General features: G+C 41.2%; 1 protein-coding gene across 3 annotated transcripts in view; it reads left to right on the forward strand.

Annotated features, from left to right (window-relative positions):
• The first annotated feature begins 271 nt into the window (after positions 1–271).
• Positions 272–15,339, forward strand: part of SLC23A2 (solute carrier family 23 member 2) — a 114,940-nt gene continuing 99,872 nt past the window's right edge. For 2 of the 3 annotated variants that reach the window (XM_020985355.2, XM_020985354.2), the window contains exons 1-2: positions 272–478; positions 10,318–10,377. The gene's annotated coding sequence lies outside the window, so the exon portion shown is untranslated. The remainder of the gene's footprint in view (positions 479–10,317; positions 10,378–15,339) is intronic. The other variant, XM_020985360.2, reaches the window with a different exon arrangement.

Here is a 15,339-nt window from a genome sequence, read left to right on the forward strand (position 1 = left end):
AAAGGGCATTGAGGGGCCGGAGGGGTGGGAGCGAGGCTGGGGGGTGAAGGTAGGCCCCTGGGGAGGGCAGAGGCGGGGCTGGGGGAGGGTGCTGACGAAATCGGGGCGGCGAGAGGGCGCCTCGCGTGCCGGCGCCCGCGGGGGGGGAGGGGGTGTGTCGCGGGGGGGGCGGAGTAGAGGGGGAGGGGGGAGGAGGAGGCCGCGGCGGCGGCGGCGGCGGCGGCAGGGGGAGGGCTGGGGGGTTTGGCTTCCCCGCGGCCTCCCCCGCCTCCTGCCCTCCCCTCGGCGGCGCCATTTTGCAGGCGGCAGCGGCGGCGGCAGCGGCGGCGGGAGCAGCAGCGGCGTCTGGAGGCGGCGGAGGTGGAGCGGGAGCGGGAGCAGGTTGAGGAGGACACGCGGCTCCGGCTCCGGCTCCGGCTCCAGCTCCGGCTCCGGCTCTGGGCGAGGCAGCGGCGCGGCCGCCGGCAGCCCGGCCCAGGTGAGAGCGAGCGCGCCGACCCCGGGCGGGGCGGGACCGGACCGCGAGCCGGGTCACCCCGCCCCTGGTTCCGACCCGGGACCCTCCCTCCCCGCGCCGGGCCTGCCCCAGCCTTGGGCCGCCGGGTCCCGGGTCCTGCGTGGCCCGCCCCCCTCTCTCCCTCCGCATCGCCAGCTCGGCGATTAGTAAGCGCCTACTATGTGCCCGCGCTGTTGGGCGCCGAGGGTACAAAGGCAGGAGTGAAACAATGCCTGCCCGCAAGGAGCTTAGCCCCCGCCCCGCGCTTCCCCCGCCCGGAGCGGGACCCCTCCAGCCACCGTCTTCCGGGGGTGTAGATCTGCCTGCAGCCCGTATCCTCCGGCTCTTCCCCCTCCATCCTTCACCGCATCCTTAGACGCCGGGCTCCGGGGGCAGGTCCGCTCTGGGCGCCGAGGACCCCTGGGGTCCACAAGTGCATCCCACAGCCCTCCTGCCCTCCAGTGCATCCCCAGGCTGCCTCTTCCTGCTTCTCACAAGTGCATCCCCCACCCTCCCGTGCTTATCCTCAGGTCGCCCCTCTTCATCCCTGGCTCGGGGTCAGATGCTCTTGGTGCACTTGGGACGCTGAAGTGTTCCTCCCGCCCCTCTCCCGGCCGCAAGTATACTCAAGGCCCCTTCCTCCTGACCTCCGATGCATCTCAAGGCCCCCACTCCTGGGCTTATGCCCCGGGTCTTCGCCCTTGTGCGCATCCCTGGCTCGGGGGTCAGGTGCACTTGGTGCATTTGGGACGCTGAAGCTTCCTCCTCCTCCCCGTTCTAGTGCATCCCCAAGCCCCCTTCCTGGCTTCATCCTTCGGGTCCCTGGGCTCCCGTCCCTTAGAGGCATCCCTGTGGCTGGCTGTGGAGCCCATTCTCCGGGAGGCCGAGGCCCTGCCCCCTGTTTCTGCCCTCGGCTCACCCTCCCCTTCTTCCCCCGAAGTCCTCTGAGGCTCCGGGCCCCGCACCTCATCTCCCTGCCCCTCTCCACCCCTTCCCTTGCTGGTGTCTCTGTGTCTTGTCATCCTGCCCAGCTCATGCTGCCGTCTCCTGCCCTCCTCCTTCGCCGGCCTCCCCGTGTTGCTGCATTATGCCATCACCTCCTCCTTGTCCCCATACCCGCTTATCGCCCCCATTCCCTCCCGGTAATGTGTCCCTACAGGGGAAGAGATAGGATCGGGAAAGGATGCCAGGATCGGGAAAGGATGCCGCATTCCCCAGCTGCCACCAGTGAGCTGTCACCCCTAGCCCAGCCTCTGTCATGTGTCCTGATCCCCAAGCCGGGCTGCTGCCTCATCTGCTCCCGTCCACAGCCCCAGAGATCTCCCCATTGGCCTTTCCCTTCATGCTTCTGCCTTGGTCACCGTCGCTAAGCTTCCAAGTCAGCCCTTCTGATCTTTCCCCAGAAGTGTTTAACTATCTCTTTTTCCATTCTCCCTTTCCCTCTCTTACTCTGTTATCCACACTGTCCCTATCTTCCCCTCTGTCACATCTCATTCCTCCTCTGGGGACTGCTCTCTTCATGCTTCCCCATCTTTGCTGTCTGATTTTTAAAAGCCACTCACTCATGGTGACGTCTGGCAACTTGCTCATTCATACCTCTTACCACCCAATTTCTAGCATTTTTTTTTAAGGTTCTTTCCCCTGCGCTTGGTGTGCTATCTATTTTTACAGCCCTTGGGCTGGTCTGATAACAGGGGAAAACCTCAGCAGCTGCTAGAGCTAGCAAAAGCAGCATGGCTCTCCAGATGTGTCTGTGTGGAAGGGAAAATTAGGTCTCTTTTTTTAATCTCATCAGGTCTCTGCTGGTTCCACTATCCCTTTCCCATTTGCAAAATTTCTCAAAAGGGATTCTTATTCACTCACTCTTTCATTCTCAAACACACGGATCTAATCCAGTTTACCTCAGAGGGGGACTTGGAGCTTGTGTAGGTGATATCTGCTTGTCACAGCATTTTATGGGTCAAAGCATTCAAGATAATGGAAGAGGAAGGCAGTTTCATGTGTTTTTTTTCCAGGTCCGGAAGACTAGACTTTCTTGTAATTTTGAATGAGAATCTAAGTTGTAGGTAATTGATGTAAAGGGAAGAGGCCCTTTACTTCCTTGTTAGGAGATTGGAACTTAAGGATTCTGTACTCACTTTTGGCAAATCACTACCTTCCTAGATCCTGAGGCTCATCTTGTGGATTGAACTATAGATCTCAAAAATCCCTTCCAGGGGCAGCTAGGTGGCGCAGTGGGTAGAGCACTGGCCCTGGAGTCAGGCGGACCTGAGTTCAAATGTAGCCTCAGGCACATGACATTCACTAGCTTTGTGACTCTGGGCAAGTCACTTAACCCCAATTGCCTTACCAAAAAAAAAAATCCCTTCCAGCTGCAATGTGTGCTCATATGGAGGCTGAAATGTAGTGTAGTGGAAAGAGATGCTAGAAGATTTGGGGGTCTGGTGGAGGTTTTGACCTGTACTAGCTGTGACCTCGCGGAAGTCAGAATGAACCTTAGTTTCCTCATTGGTGAAATGTTGGTAATTGACTAGTACGAATTCATAGGGGTTGTTGGGAAGATCAAATAAGATAAGTAGGTAAAATATCTTGTAAAACTTATACTTCATAAAGATAAATCTATAAAATGTGTCTTTTGTCCTTTACATTAACCCATAGGACTAAATAAAAGCTCTGTCCCGTTGTTTTTTAGCCTCACTTGTTTTGCAGTTCAATTTAACAAACATATGAAGCGCATTATGGGCTGGGTATACAAAGACAAAAATAGACAATAGTCCATGCCCTAAAGGAACTTAAGAAATTTACGTAAGCTCACTCAGCTAGTCCCTTCCGGAAATAAATGCTTTGCTTGCCCCAAGTCTTTCCACTGGTCCAAAGTATGATGATTTTTTGTTAACTTACCTTATCACATCATTGGTACTTTTTTAGATGCCCTGAGCAGGTACAAAGCACTTGTTCGTAGTCTTGGAGGAGCTTTTTGTTTAGAGTAAAAGCATGTTAAAAAGTTTTGTCTACTTAGTCCCTCTTTAACGGTCCTGACAGGTGGTCATCTAACTTGTGTTTGAACACTTCCAATCATGGAGGAACTTGCTATGTAGTCCATTTCAATTTTGGGCAGCTTAACTGTCAGCTCTGGATTGAGCTGAAATCTGCCTCCCCATAATTTCCTTCCATTGCAGCAAATTATTCTCTTTGGAACTGTACAGAATAACTCTTAATATTTTAGTCATTTTAGTCATGTTACCCCTAAGTGTTCTTTGGACAGAAAACGTATTTAGTTTCTTCAGTATTTCTCATATACCATGATTTCCAAACGTGTCTTAAAAAAGTGACACCTAGAATGTAGTATTCAAGGTATGGTTTGACCAGTTGAGTCTTCTTTGTTGTGGGTGGTGAACTTCTCTTAAAATAGTTTCAGATCTTATTAACTTGACAACTGACTATTGGAGTCAGTGTTCCAAACAATTTTCTTTGCCGAAACTGGGACCAATTTCTTCTAATACCTTGCAATTGCTAATCAAGTTTCTCTGCCTGGCACATGTGGGGATTTTTAAAGTAGCTATAGTAGAGACCTTTTCATCTTGTGCTTTCTTTCAAAAAGCTTCTAAGCAGTTTAAGTGCTTTCTGACTCTGCCCGACTCATTTAAGCTGAATTTAATTATGTTAGAATTGTTTCAAGAAATTCTTACGAAAGTTAAAAGTAGTAAGAGATTTTGCTTTGCCGTACTCGCCCAATACTATCAAGCTCTGTGTCTCAGGGCAAGGTATATATCTAGTTTATGCAAAAGCTGAAATTCTAAATGGCAACTGGATCCTATTCTCAGTTTCTTGAAAGATCAATCTAGGAAGCTTGTCTGTCTATACAGATGGTTTAGTGAAGCATCTTGCTATTGATTGAGTTGAAAGCCAACAACAGTACAGTAATACCTTAAATTTGTATGGTACCTTTCAAAGTCTTTTCATATAATTTGTATAATTTCTCATCTTAGTCTCACAGGTTTTATTAACAAAATGGTATTTTAGAATGGTAACATGGTTTGATAGAGGGTTGGATTTGGAGTCAGGAGGACTTGTTAAGTTTTTCTTTCATACTAGTTTGAACAAGTCACTTAACCTTTCAGTACCTCAGTGAAGTCTGTATACCTGTAAGTAGCCACATTTGGAGTTCCCCATTTTATCTAAATCACAAGTGTGGATCCTATCCCACTTCCTCTTCTCCTGCATATACATATTAGATAGTTCTAATTCTTCTGAAGTCTGTTATCAAACTCCCTTTTCCTCCCTCAACTCCCAAAAGGGGGAAAACAGTTTTCATACATTTGGGTTCTCCCAAGCACTGCTCAAGTTTGTTTTCATTCTTGTTTCTTGTTTCTCTAGTGCTCTCAGTTCTAGAAGTCAGGTCTCTGGTATTGTACATCATCTTGCTATTACAATATAACCTCTTTATATTTTCAGTTATAATTTACATTATTTCTGTACATTTAGTACTTTATTGTTTACTTTTAGCTCCCTCTTTGCTTTTCCCCCTTAACATTTTTTCCCCAGCCATTTCCACACGTCTCAGGCTCTATGTGGCTCTTCCCTCTTGTATATCTGTATCTTGTAAATCTTCTTACAACTCTGCATACCATGGACTTGTTCTTTCCTTGCTTTTATTTCTCTAGATGTTCTTCCTTGGACCTTGGGCATGGCCACTTCCTCTAAAGCAGATCCACCTTATTTTCTTTTCTCATCTGGGGCTGTACTCTCTCCTATATTTATATTTACTTGCATGCCTCTTCATCATTCAGATGCACCGTGGTGTTTATAGTGGAGAGAGAGCTGGCCTTGAAGTCAACAATACCTGGGTTCAGACACTATGTTAGACTCATATTGGCTGTATTACCTTGGACAAGTCACTTATCAGAGGTCTGTCTAGGCAACTCTCTAAGACTTGTAGTTTTAAAGGAGGTGCTGACTTAGATTGGTTGTTATTCTTCATCCTTTTTGAAAGTTATATCATGGTGATGTCTTGGCTTTCTCATAAATTGGATTTAAGTGAGGCAGAGTTGCAAGAAGTCTTTGGCCTCACTCTTTCTTCTCAGGCTGCAGTGGATGACCTTGGTGTCTTTGAGGTCTGATGAGCTGTAAGCATTCCACAGCACCTGCTTCTGCAGCCTTCAGGGCCGCTGGAATAAATTGTTGTCATCTGCCTATTCCACTGGGAAAGTCTTCACATGCTCAGGGTAGACATCCCCCTCACTCACCCACAACTTTGAGGCCTGTTGGTTACTCTCAACCTGGTTTAGCTTATGTTCTGTGAAGGGAGAAGGGTGTGGCTTCTGCATGTACTACAGCTTCTTGGAGCTGTAGTGAGAGTTGGGTGAATCATGTGGATACCAAAGGTGGATGAGCAGCCCTGAAAAGGGCTTGGCAGCTCATATCAGAGGTGCTAGTCCTCCTGAACACGCCATGTACCCCAATACTAAGATTGGGAGAGAGAGAGAGAGAGATGTCTTACCTGGGAGTTTCCTATACTACTGAAATCACGGGTCCACTCCTTAGCTTCACCATTCATCCCTGGCCTACCTTGGCTTCCTATCACTTGTTCACCTTATCACCATCTGTAGTCTGTCATTTTCTTACTCTCTCTCTCTCTTTTGATAGGCTTATTTATTGCCTTTTCCTCTTATAGCCCCAGGCGGCTTTCCTGTATTTGAGGCATATGTTGTAAACCTGGTTTTACTTTCTCCTTCGTTTTGGGTTCTGGAAACTGGCTGGGCTGTGACTGCCTTCCCTCCATTGTATCATGCTCTTGGTGGATACTATGTCTTTCCTTGGCAGGATTCAATACTGGGTCCTTGTCTTCCATGCTTGAAACCCTGCTTCCATGGCTTCTTGAACATCATCTGTGTGGCTTGTCTGTGGTTATTCACTGTACCAGCTAACTCCTCTCTGTCCCTAAATGAGAAAAGCACCTATCCTGTTGGGAGCCCTGTCCAGGCACAGTTCTGTCTCATTCTTCCATTTCCAAGCCAGTCTACAACCTTTCCTGGGATTTCCTCAAGTCTGGCTGCCATCTCTGCCCATTGTTTGGTCTTTAAGAGAATCAACATGGCAAAGTTTTACTTGGAGCTATCTGTTACTGATGCCCCCAACTGAAGAGGTTTCTGTAGAGGAGGTGGCTACTCCCACTTAGTGGACAGGTGAATTTTGGTGGAGTACTACCTCCATATCTTTGGTGCTGTGGAAAGTTTGTCCAGTTTAGAGTTAGGGGACCTGAAATTCAGTCCTGGTGCTGCCACTCTGATGTGACTTTGGGCAACTCATTTTGCCTCCCTGAGACTCAGTTTCCTCATTTGTACTAGATGACTTTGAAGGTTCCTTCTACCTTTAAACCTAGGATTCTAGATCGCTCTGACTCATTTTCCTTTCTCATTTAATTCTTAAAACCCATGACATGGTAAGGACAAAAATAATCTCCCCTGTATAGATAAGAAAATAGAGACCCAGAGAATGAAAATGACTTGTTCAAAATTGTACAGTTAATAATTGCTCCTTTTTTTAATAGAGGGTCTACAAAGCTTTTTCATGTGTATTATGTCATGTGATCCTTCTGAAATAAAGGAGAGTGGTAGAGATTAGCAGTGGTAATAGTGATGGCAATGAGAAATGATGATAGACTGCAAGAAGCAGTGAGTACTTCCTACTAGATTGTAAGCCATTTGAGGGGAGGGAACCATATTTATGTATGTTTGTATGTAGTTGAGGCTTAATAAGCTTTTGTTGTACAACCCTGTGAAGTAGTTGGGGTAGATGGGGTAAACATTAGTAAAACTCACTTCTTTTACAGAGGAGAATACTAAAGTAGAGCACAGAAAAGCTAAGTGGCAGAGTTAACTCCAGCTCAGGTTTCACTTCTCTTTACTACACTATACAATTTCTGACATCACCCAGTGTTTTGAGAGGAATTCAGTCCTTCAGGAAGTTTTATTCTCTTTTAAAGAATCCACTGCTTTTGTTGAACTGGGTGCTTTACCTCCTTGAATTAATATTTGAATTTTTCTATTATACCTGTCACCTTTTAGCCACAGAGTTTTGGCGTAGGTAGTCTAGAAAAAAAAACACCTTGTGATTCTTGTCTATAGGAACTTATCTGCGTTAGATACGATGCATAGGCAAATAAAAATTAAATAATATTGTTTATAATAACTGATACTTTGATAATTACAGCATCTGTGATAGCAAGCTTCCCAGAGTCACTGTGGTTAGAAAGTTCATTGTCTTGTAGTCAGCCTGATAATGATCAACAGTCTCTGACTTAGCTGTTTGGTCCTCACATAACAGATGTGTGTGGTCCATCCCCCAACCCTGTCCACATTAAGGAAGGGGACATGTTCAACATTTCATACTGTCTTTGACCTTTGTTTTCTTCTACCATATCTCTCCCTTGTTATGGCATCTATTCTTATAGTTTCAGTGATAGCTTCTCAGGGGTGACCACTAAATCTACTGCTGGTATAGGTTAATCCCCGATATGGCCCTCACTCCTAAAGTGAGAGTTCTTTGCAGAGGAGGGAAAAATATGTTTGTACGTATGTGTAATACACACCTATACTGAAAAATAATTCTACAGTGTTTTGTTTTTAAAAAGTTTTTTGATACAGTTCTGAATATATCTTCATTTCTGAATATATTTCTCCCCTACCCAGAGAGCCATCCCTTGTAATATTAATAAGGTAAGTTACATTACCTTATTAAATAAGTTAAATGTAATAAGGTAAATAATATTACCTTATTAAAAATTCATTTCATTTCAACAAACATTGAACATCTATCACATGCTAGGTACTATGTTAGTGGGGAGTATGAAAAGCAATGTCTGCCTTCAAGAAGCTCATATTCTACTTGGGGATAGAAAGTGTGGCCTATTTACTTGTGTAATTATAAGTTAGTAGGAGGGAGAATTTTACTGTGAAATATCATTTACATTTCTTTTAATTCAAGTCAAGATATATATATTTTAATTATCATTGCTCTTTGCCTTTTTACAAAGAAAGCACTGGTGATCAAAATGAGTTAAAATAACAACCTGATTATAAGATTGACTCAGGTTTTACACATTCAGGCTTTGTAGGAAAAGTCATGCCAATATTCAAAATAATATAGTATATCTCTTAACTTTATCCTCTCTCCAGACCCCGAAAGTCCTACATGTCTTTTTGCCAGATATCCATCAGGATGTTCAAACTCATCATATTTAAAACTGACTTCACCTGCCTTCAAATCTTTGCATCTCTGTTTCTGTTGATAGTACTGCTGTCCTCTTAGTCACTGTTCTTTTCCATATAATCTAGGCTTAAAAATCTGAGAGTCTTTCTTTCATTCCTCGCTTTTCTTATCTATTCTATACATTCTTTTTTTAAAAGATTAAATTTTTTTTATGTTTAAGTTCCAAACTGTCTCCCTCCCTCTAACACTAGAAGCCACCATTTGACACACATATATATATATGTAATATATATGTGTGTGTGTGTGTGTGTGTGTGTGTGTGTGTGTGTGTGTGTGTACATGTAAAACCATATTATGCATGCTTTTATTTATCAATTCCTTTCCTGGAGGTGGATAGCATCTTCTGTCAGAGGTCCTTTGTAATTAATTTGAATATTTAGAATTCCCAGAATAGCTTAGTCATTCAGTTATTCTTTGAACAATATTGCAGTTACTGTAACCAACGTTCTCTTGGTTCTGCTTATATCACTCTTCCTTATTTCATCTAAATCTTTCCATGTTTTTCTAAAATCAGCTTGCTTATCATTTCTGACAGTACGGTGGTGTGCCATCCCAATCATATGCAACAGCTTGTTGAGCCATTCCCCAGTTGATGGCCGTCCCCTCAATTTCCAGTTCTTTGCCACCACAAAGAGAGCTGCTTTATATTTTAGAACATATAGATTTTTCTCCTTTTGACCACTGTTGGAAAACGTTTAGACCTAATAGTGGTATTGCTACCTTATGCATTCTTGAAGCAGCTAGGTGACATTGGACTTGGGAGTCAGAAAGGCTTATTGCTAAGTTGTAATCCTGCCCCAGATGAGCTCAGATCTGCATTACTAGCTGTGTGTCACTGAGCAAGTCCCTTAACTTCTCTGTCTCAGTTTTCTCATCTCTAAAATTGAGATAATAATGGTACCTTATCTCATAAGGTTGTTGTGAAGTTCAAGGTTTTTGAATAAGAAGGGATATTTTCCACATGCTATGTTTAGAGTAATCTGTTTAAGGTTTTCCCTTTACTTTCCCCACTTGCTGATATAGTTAATACTGATAGAAGCAGACTATATTTTTATGATCTCTCCAAAGAAATATCATTTGCTTTGCTCTTGGTTTCACTAGAAAGTAGCTTTGGCTGTTTTCTCTGGTCAGGAACACAGTCCTAATAAAAGGAAAAATATAATAAAAGTTTTTAGAAGATAGAGATTGTCTGATTTCGGAGCCATTTTATGATATTTTCCTTTTGAATATTCTTTGTTTATGATTTTTTTCCTGGCACTGTGAGGAATGGTTGAGCAGATTACGTAGTAAGCTTAGGGCTCTTCTGGTGACTAGTCATTTGGGCAATTTAAGATAGTGGATAAAAATCAGCCTGCAAAGGCTCTCTGATGGAAAAGTGATTTGTTTAGGCCCCTTCCATTATAGGAATTAGAAAGGATTGAATTGACAAGGGAATATTATTATTTCATTGAAAACCTATGCATATGAAATATTTTATATATAACATTTATAAGGAAATAATGAACTGGAAATGAAGTGCCAAAAATTGAATGTTATTTTGTTTTCCTCAGACACTGCGAGAAGTGAAAAACTGACAGAATAAAGAGCTGTACATCATGATGTAGTGGAAGGTAGGATGAAAATTAATTCTCTAAATCAGAATTTTTTTTGTTTGTCCAAAATGGATAGTTTTATTAATAGAATGTATTTATTAAACTTCACTTACATGTGAATACTATACTTATATTTGTACATCTCTTCCGTATGAATCTTTTCCCAAATGTTTAGGTGTGAGGCTGTGACTTTTATTATTCAAACTTGAGAGTATTAAAGGAAATGCCTCTAATCTTAAGAAATTAAGAAGTAAGCCTACTATCATAATTTTTAATTTTTAAAAAAGTAGGTTTTGTCATTTTTCATATTTGTTCATTTTTTCAAAGAAAATATAAATGTATAAATATACATTTTATAAATTTTATGTGTAAATATGTGTACATTTTATAAGTTATACACTTTTATAAACTTTATAAATTTAGAAAGGTTATTTTTAAGAATAAATGTTTATTGACATCTTTTGTTTTACATCATCTACATTTCCCACTGTATTCTTCTCCTACCTCTTCCCAGAGAGCTATGGAAAGATATTAACAAAGCTGAATTTTGTAAATGTTAATAATCAGAGTTTTTCTTCTTCCTGGGACTTTAATACTTAACACAGTCACCACAGTCATAAAATAAATATATATTGTGAATATGACTGAGACATCCTGATTGTTGTTTTGAACCAAAACAATTGTTAGTGGACACTCTGAACTAATTTTTAACTTTCCACTGAAATTTTCTTAGAAGTCTGAAAGAAAGAATGTGGGCTTTCATGGTTGTTTCTCTCCTTTTTAAATATACATCAGGTTCACTGGTTTCAGAGTAAGAAGTTCTTTTGTTTGGTTATGTTGTATAGCATCAAGAAATGAAAAAATAGCTTTAAACGTTCTGCATGATTCTAGATCAGGCCTGCACAACCTGTGGCCCACCAAAGGATTTTGGGTGGCCCATGAAAAATGTAGAGGAAAATATCCTTTGTATGTAAGAGGAAATCCTTTGGCGTGCTGCAAGTGGGCAGCGGGCTGTAGGCAGCCTATAGGCCGCAGGTTGTACAGGCCTGTTCTAGGTGATAGCAGTTTGCTAGCTGTGAGAGATGTTTTACTTTTTTTATTCTCCAATCTTCTTTAAAATTTCTTGTTCCCTTATTCTGTTCAGTCTAATGTGCCTCTGTACAAGATTCTTTGGGTATTAACTCTCCTTCCTCCAGTTCAGATCAGAATGAAGTTTATGAGATATCCCCACCTTCTACTGGTCATTTTTATCCTCACACAACCTCATTTATGAGAAACAGTAAGTTTTTCCCTGTATTATTCCTTTTTTCCCTTCATTTTTTTTTCTTCTCTTAAAACCTTCAACCAAAAAACCCCAAAACCACCCCTTGCTTTGGAGTTATCTTTTTAAATTCCTATGCCCCTTGAAGACAGTGAGATTCTGAAGGGGCACTTGTCTTTCTCCCTCTGCTGGAATATAAGAAGTTCTATCTCATTCAGTCTCTTCCAATTGCTCAAATATATACCTTTTTAGGTTTCTCTGGACTTCTGTGTTTTTGCTTCAAAATTTCTATTCAGCTTTGGCCTTTTTGTATTTGAAAGTCCTCCAGTCTATTAAAGAACCAGTTATTGCCTTTTATAATTATACGTTGCAAGGTACATTATTCTTGCTTGTAAGCCATTGCCTTTTAGAATATTATATTCCAAGATTTTCTTTCCTTTATATTATTGCAGGTTAATCTTGTCTAGTAATTGACTGTGTTTCCTTAGTATTTGAAGTCTTTCTAGCTGTTTGTCATATATTTTCTTGGATTTGAAAGCTCTGCAATTTATCTATAACATTTCTGGGTATTTTCAATTTGGGGTTTCTTTTAGTAGATGATTGATAGATTCTTTCTATTTTTACTTTACCTTCTGGTTCTCTTAGATCTACCCAGTTTTTATGACTTCTCAAAATATGATATCCAGGTTTTTTTTTTGATCAAGATTTTTAGGGAATTTGATGATTCTTAAATGATCTCTCCTCAACTTATTTTCTGTGTTATTTGTTACTAATAGGAGAAACATTACAGTTTCCTGTGTTCTAATCGTTTGACTTTGTTCTAATATTTTTTGTGGCCTCCAGGAGTCTGAATTCTATTTGTTTCAACCTAATTTCCAGGGAGTCCACTACGGGAAGCTTTTCTGCACTTTGCTCTTAGCTCTAGAGCTGTGATTTAATTTTCTGTCTCTTGCTTCATTTCCAAATACTCCAGAATATTTTGTGGCTATACTATTTTTTTCCTCTCGGTCCATGCAGATAGTTGCTGTGGAGCTACTCTCTCCTCCTGGGCCTACTGTTTCTTCATTCAGAGTCCTGTGGGCTGTGGATGAGTAGGGGGGTGGTCATCTCTTGAGCATCCTTGTCAGAGTCCTGCAAACTTTCTACTCACTTTTCACTTCCCATAGGCAGACGTGGCTTTGGAACTCCCTTATCCAGAACACTGTTTGCTCACCCCTCTCCCCCATCTCTGGTCATAGCACATATAGGCACTGGGGCTGTTGACCCTGCACTCAGGGTACCTGGTGGGACCCATTTGTTAGGGCTACTGGGTTTTGTTGGGGGTTTTTTTGTACATTTCTGGGCTGAATAGAGAAGTTTACTGTGTTCTCTTTGGGTCTCTTGATCAGGATTAGGTGCTTTTTTCATAATCTTTGCTTTAGTGTATGTGAGACAATTAGTTTTCCTGTCATCTTTGATATCGTCATTTTAACCACAAGTCTGTGAGAACCAGTGTTTCTGTAATGTACTTAGGTTGATCATCCTCAATGTAAATGATTTCACATTCTATTGAATTCTCATTGAACCTTATTTCTCATTTGGAGGGGGGATATTTCTATTCCATGTAAACGTTATTGATATGTTTGTTTTAGTGTCTTCTATGAGACTGTAAACTACTTAAGGACCCTTGTTTACATTATTTACATTTTTTATATTGTCTTCCCCAGTATTTAGTTCAGTGTTTTGCTTTATTCTTCCATTTAAATACAAGGTTTAAGCCTACTAACTTAAAACTACACTAAGACTTTTGGAATATACTATATATATTAAGGGAATATTTAACCTTATTATTAAGGATTGATTTTTTTCTCTATTCCAGTTCTTTGGGAGTATATTTCTGATTTTTTAAAAAAAAGTTTTATACCTAATCAGATTTATGGATTCAGTAACATTAACAAAACCAGTTATGAAGCTCTGTTGCGTGACAGCACAATGTAATGGAAAGAATACCAGAGCAGGAGTCAGAGGACTTTGGTTTTAGTCCTAACTTTTCCTTTAACTAGCTGTGTATGACTTTGAGCAAGTTCCATAATTTGGGATGAGTGGCAGTGAAGTCAGTTAAGTCCAGAGTTCAAATGTACACTCAGATATTCTAGTTGTGTGACCCTAGGCAAGTCACTTGAATTCTGCCTCAATTTCCTCTACTGTAAATTGGGGTTGTTAGCACATACTTTATTGTGAGGATCAAATGATATATATATATATATTATATACATGTATATATATATATATATATATTTAAAGCTCCTAGCTCCTAGTAGGCACTTAATAAATGCTTGTTTTGGGGCACCTAGGTGGCACAATAGATAGAGATCTGGCCTTGGAGTCAGGAGAACCTGAGTTCAAATTCAGCCTCAGACACTTGAAACCTACTAGCTGTGTGACCCTGGGCAAGTCACTTAACCCCGATTGCCTCACCAAAAAAAGCCCCCAAAAAATGCTCATTTATTTCCTTCCTTTTCTAACTTTTCTGGTCCATGGTTTCCCCATATGTAAATGAAGGTCATTGGACTAAATTATTGGTTCCCAGTCTTGGATGGCAATCCAAATTAGAATTGCCCAAGGGTTTGTGGCACGATTCTCTGTGTTCTGTAACCTTTTGGTCAAAAAAGTAATAGGTTGAGGGGTGGGTGGCTTTTTAGGTAGATAGGGATCAATCTGGGACAAAAGCTGACTTTTAAGACAAGCCCTTCCTCCAGCAATAGGGCAGCATTGTTGTGATATCATTAGCACTCTTTCCTTTAGCTGTTGGCATCCTCATATTTGCTTTCTATATTGGCTACTAGGGAGGGAAGAATAGGGTACCGGGGTGTGGAGTTCTTGCCACACGCTTAGCCTACTGGTTAAATAGATGTTTTCCCTTGTGAAAATTGTTATATATGAATTAAAAAAATTTTTTTTTAAGAGAGGTGCTTTTCATTTTAGTCCTTAGGTCTTCACATTACAGTGTCAAATTTAAAATTGCAAAGAGGAATGAATGGGAATGACTGATTTTTAGGGCCCCTTCAGATAAAAACTGATTTTTAAAGCCCTTTTGGAAATACAGTAGCATATTATATTGATTTTAAAAATTGAATTATATATTTTCAGTAAATGTTAATTTTATTTCCCACCCATCTCCCTTTGGGGGAGGAGGGGAGAACCTGTGTAACAAATGTAGCACATTATATTTGTATGAAGATAAACTGATAGAGAAAAGGCGTGTCTTGACTTGTTAGGTTGAATTTTTTTTTTCTTCAGCAATTTTCTTCCTAGTGGCCTTTTTCAGAAGTTCTTGGGGATGATAGGGTATATATGTGTTTGTAATATGTATATATTATGCTTTGAAGTTAAAATGTGCTAGCTTAAATTTTCTTAGCATATATTGACATAGGCTGAGAAAAGGATGCCTAAAATTTTTCTTAGTTTTTTTTATCCTTATTGTACATAGCTGATTTAGGCAGGATTTCTTTCCTTTTTCAAATTATCCCTTCCCTTCTTAGAAACAATTATTTTGTAGGAATATAGTTAATGCTTGAACCACATGCTGGAGGAAAGCCTCCTATGAATCAAGGAGATAGTCTATCAAAGACTTATTGAGAAACATGGATGAGAATTTTAAAAGATGAGAAGTTGCTATTATCTGATTATTGATGGAAGCATTACCTGTATTAATGAAATGATAGACCAATGAAAATATC

Source organism: Phascolarctos cinereus, unplaced genomic scaffold, assembly GCF_003287225.1.
Source record: "Phascolarctos cinereus isolate Bilbo 61053 unplaced genomic scaffold, phaCin_HiC Scaffold_2;HRSCAF=192, whole genome shotgun sequence".
Taxonomy (NCBI): Eukaryota; Metazoa; Chordata; class Mammalia; order Diprotodontia; family Phascolarctidae; genus Phascolarctos; species Phascolarctos cinereus.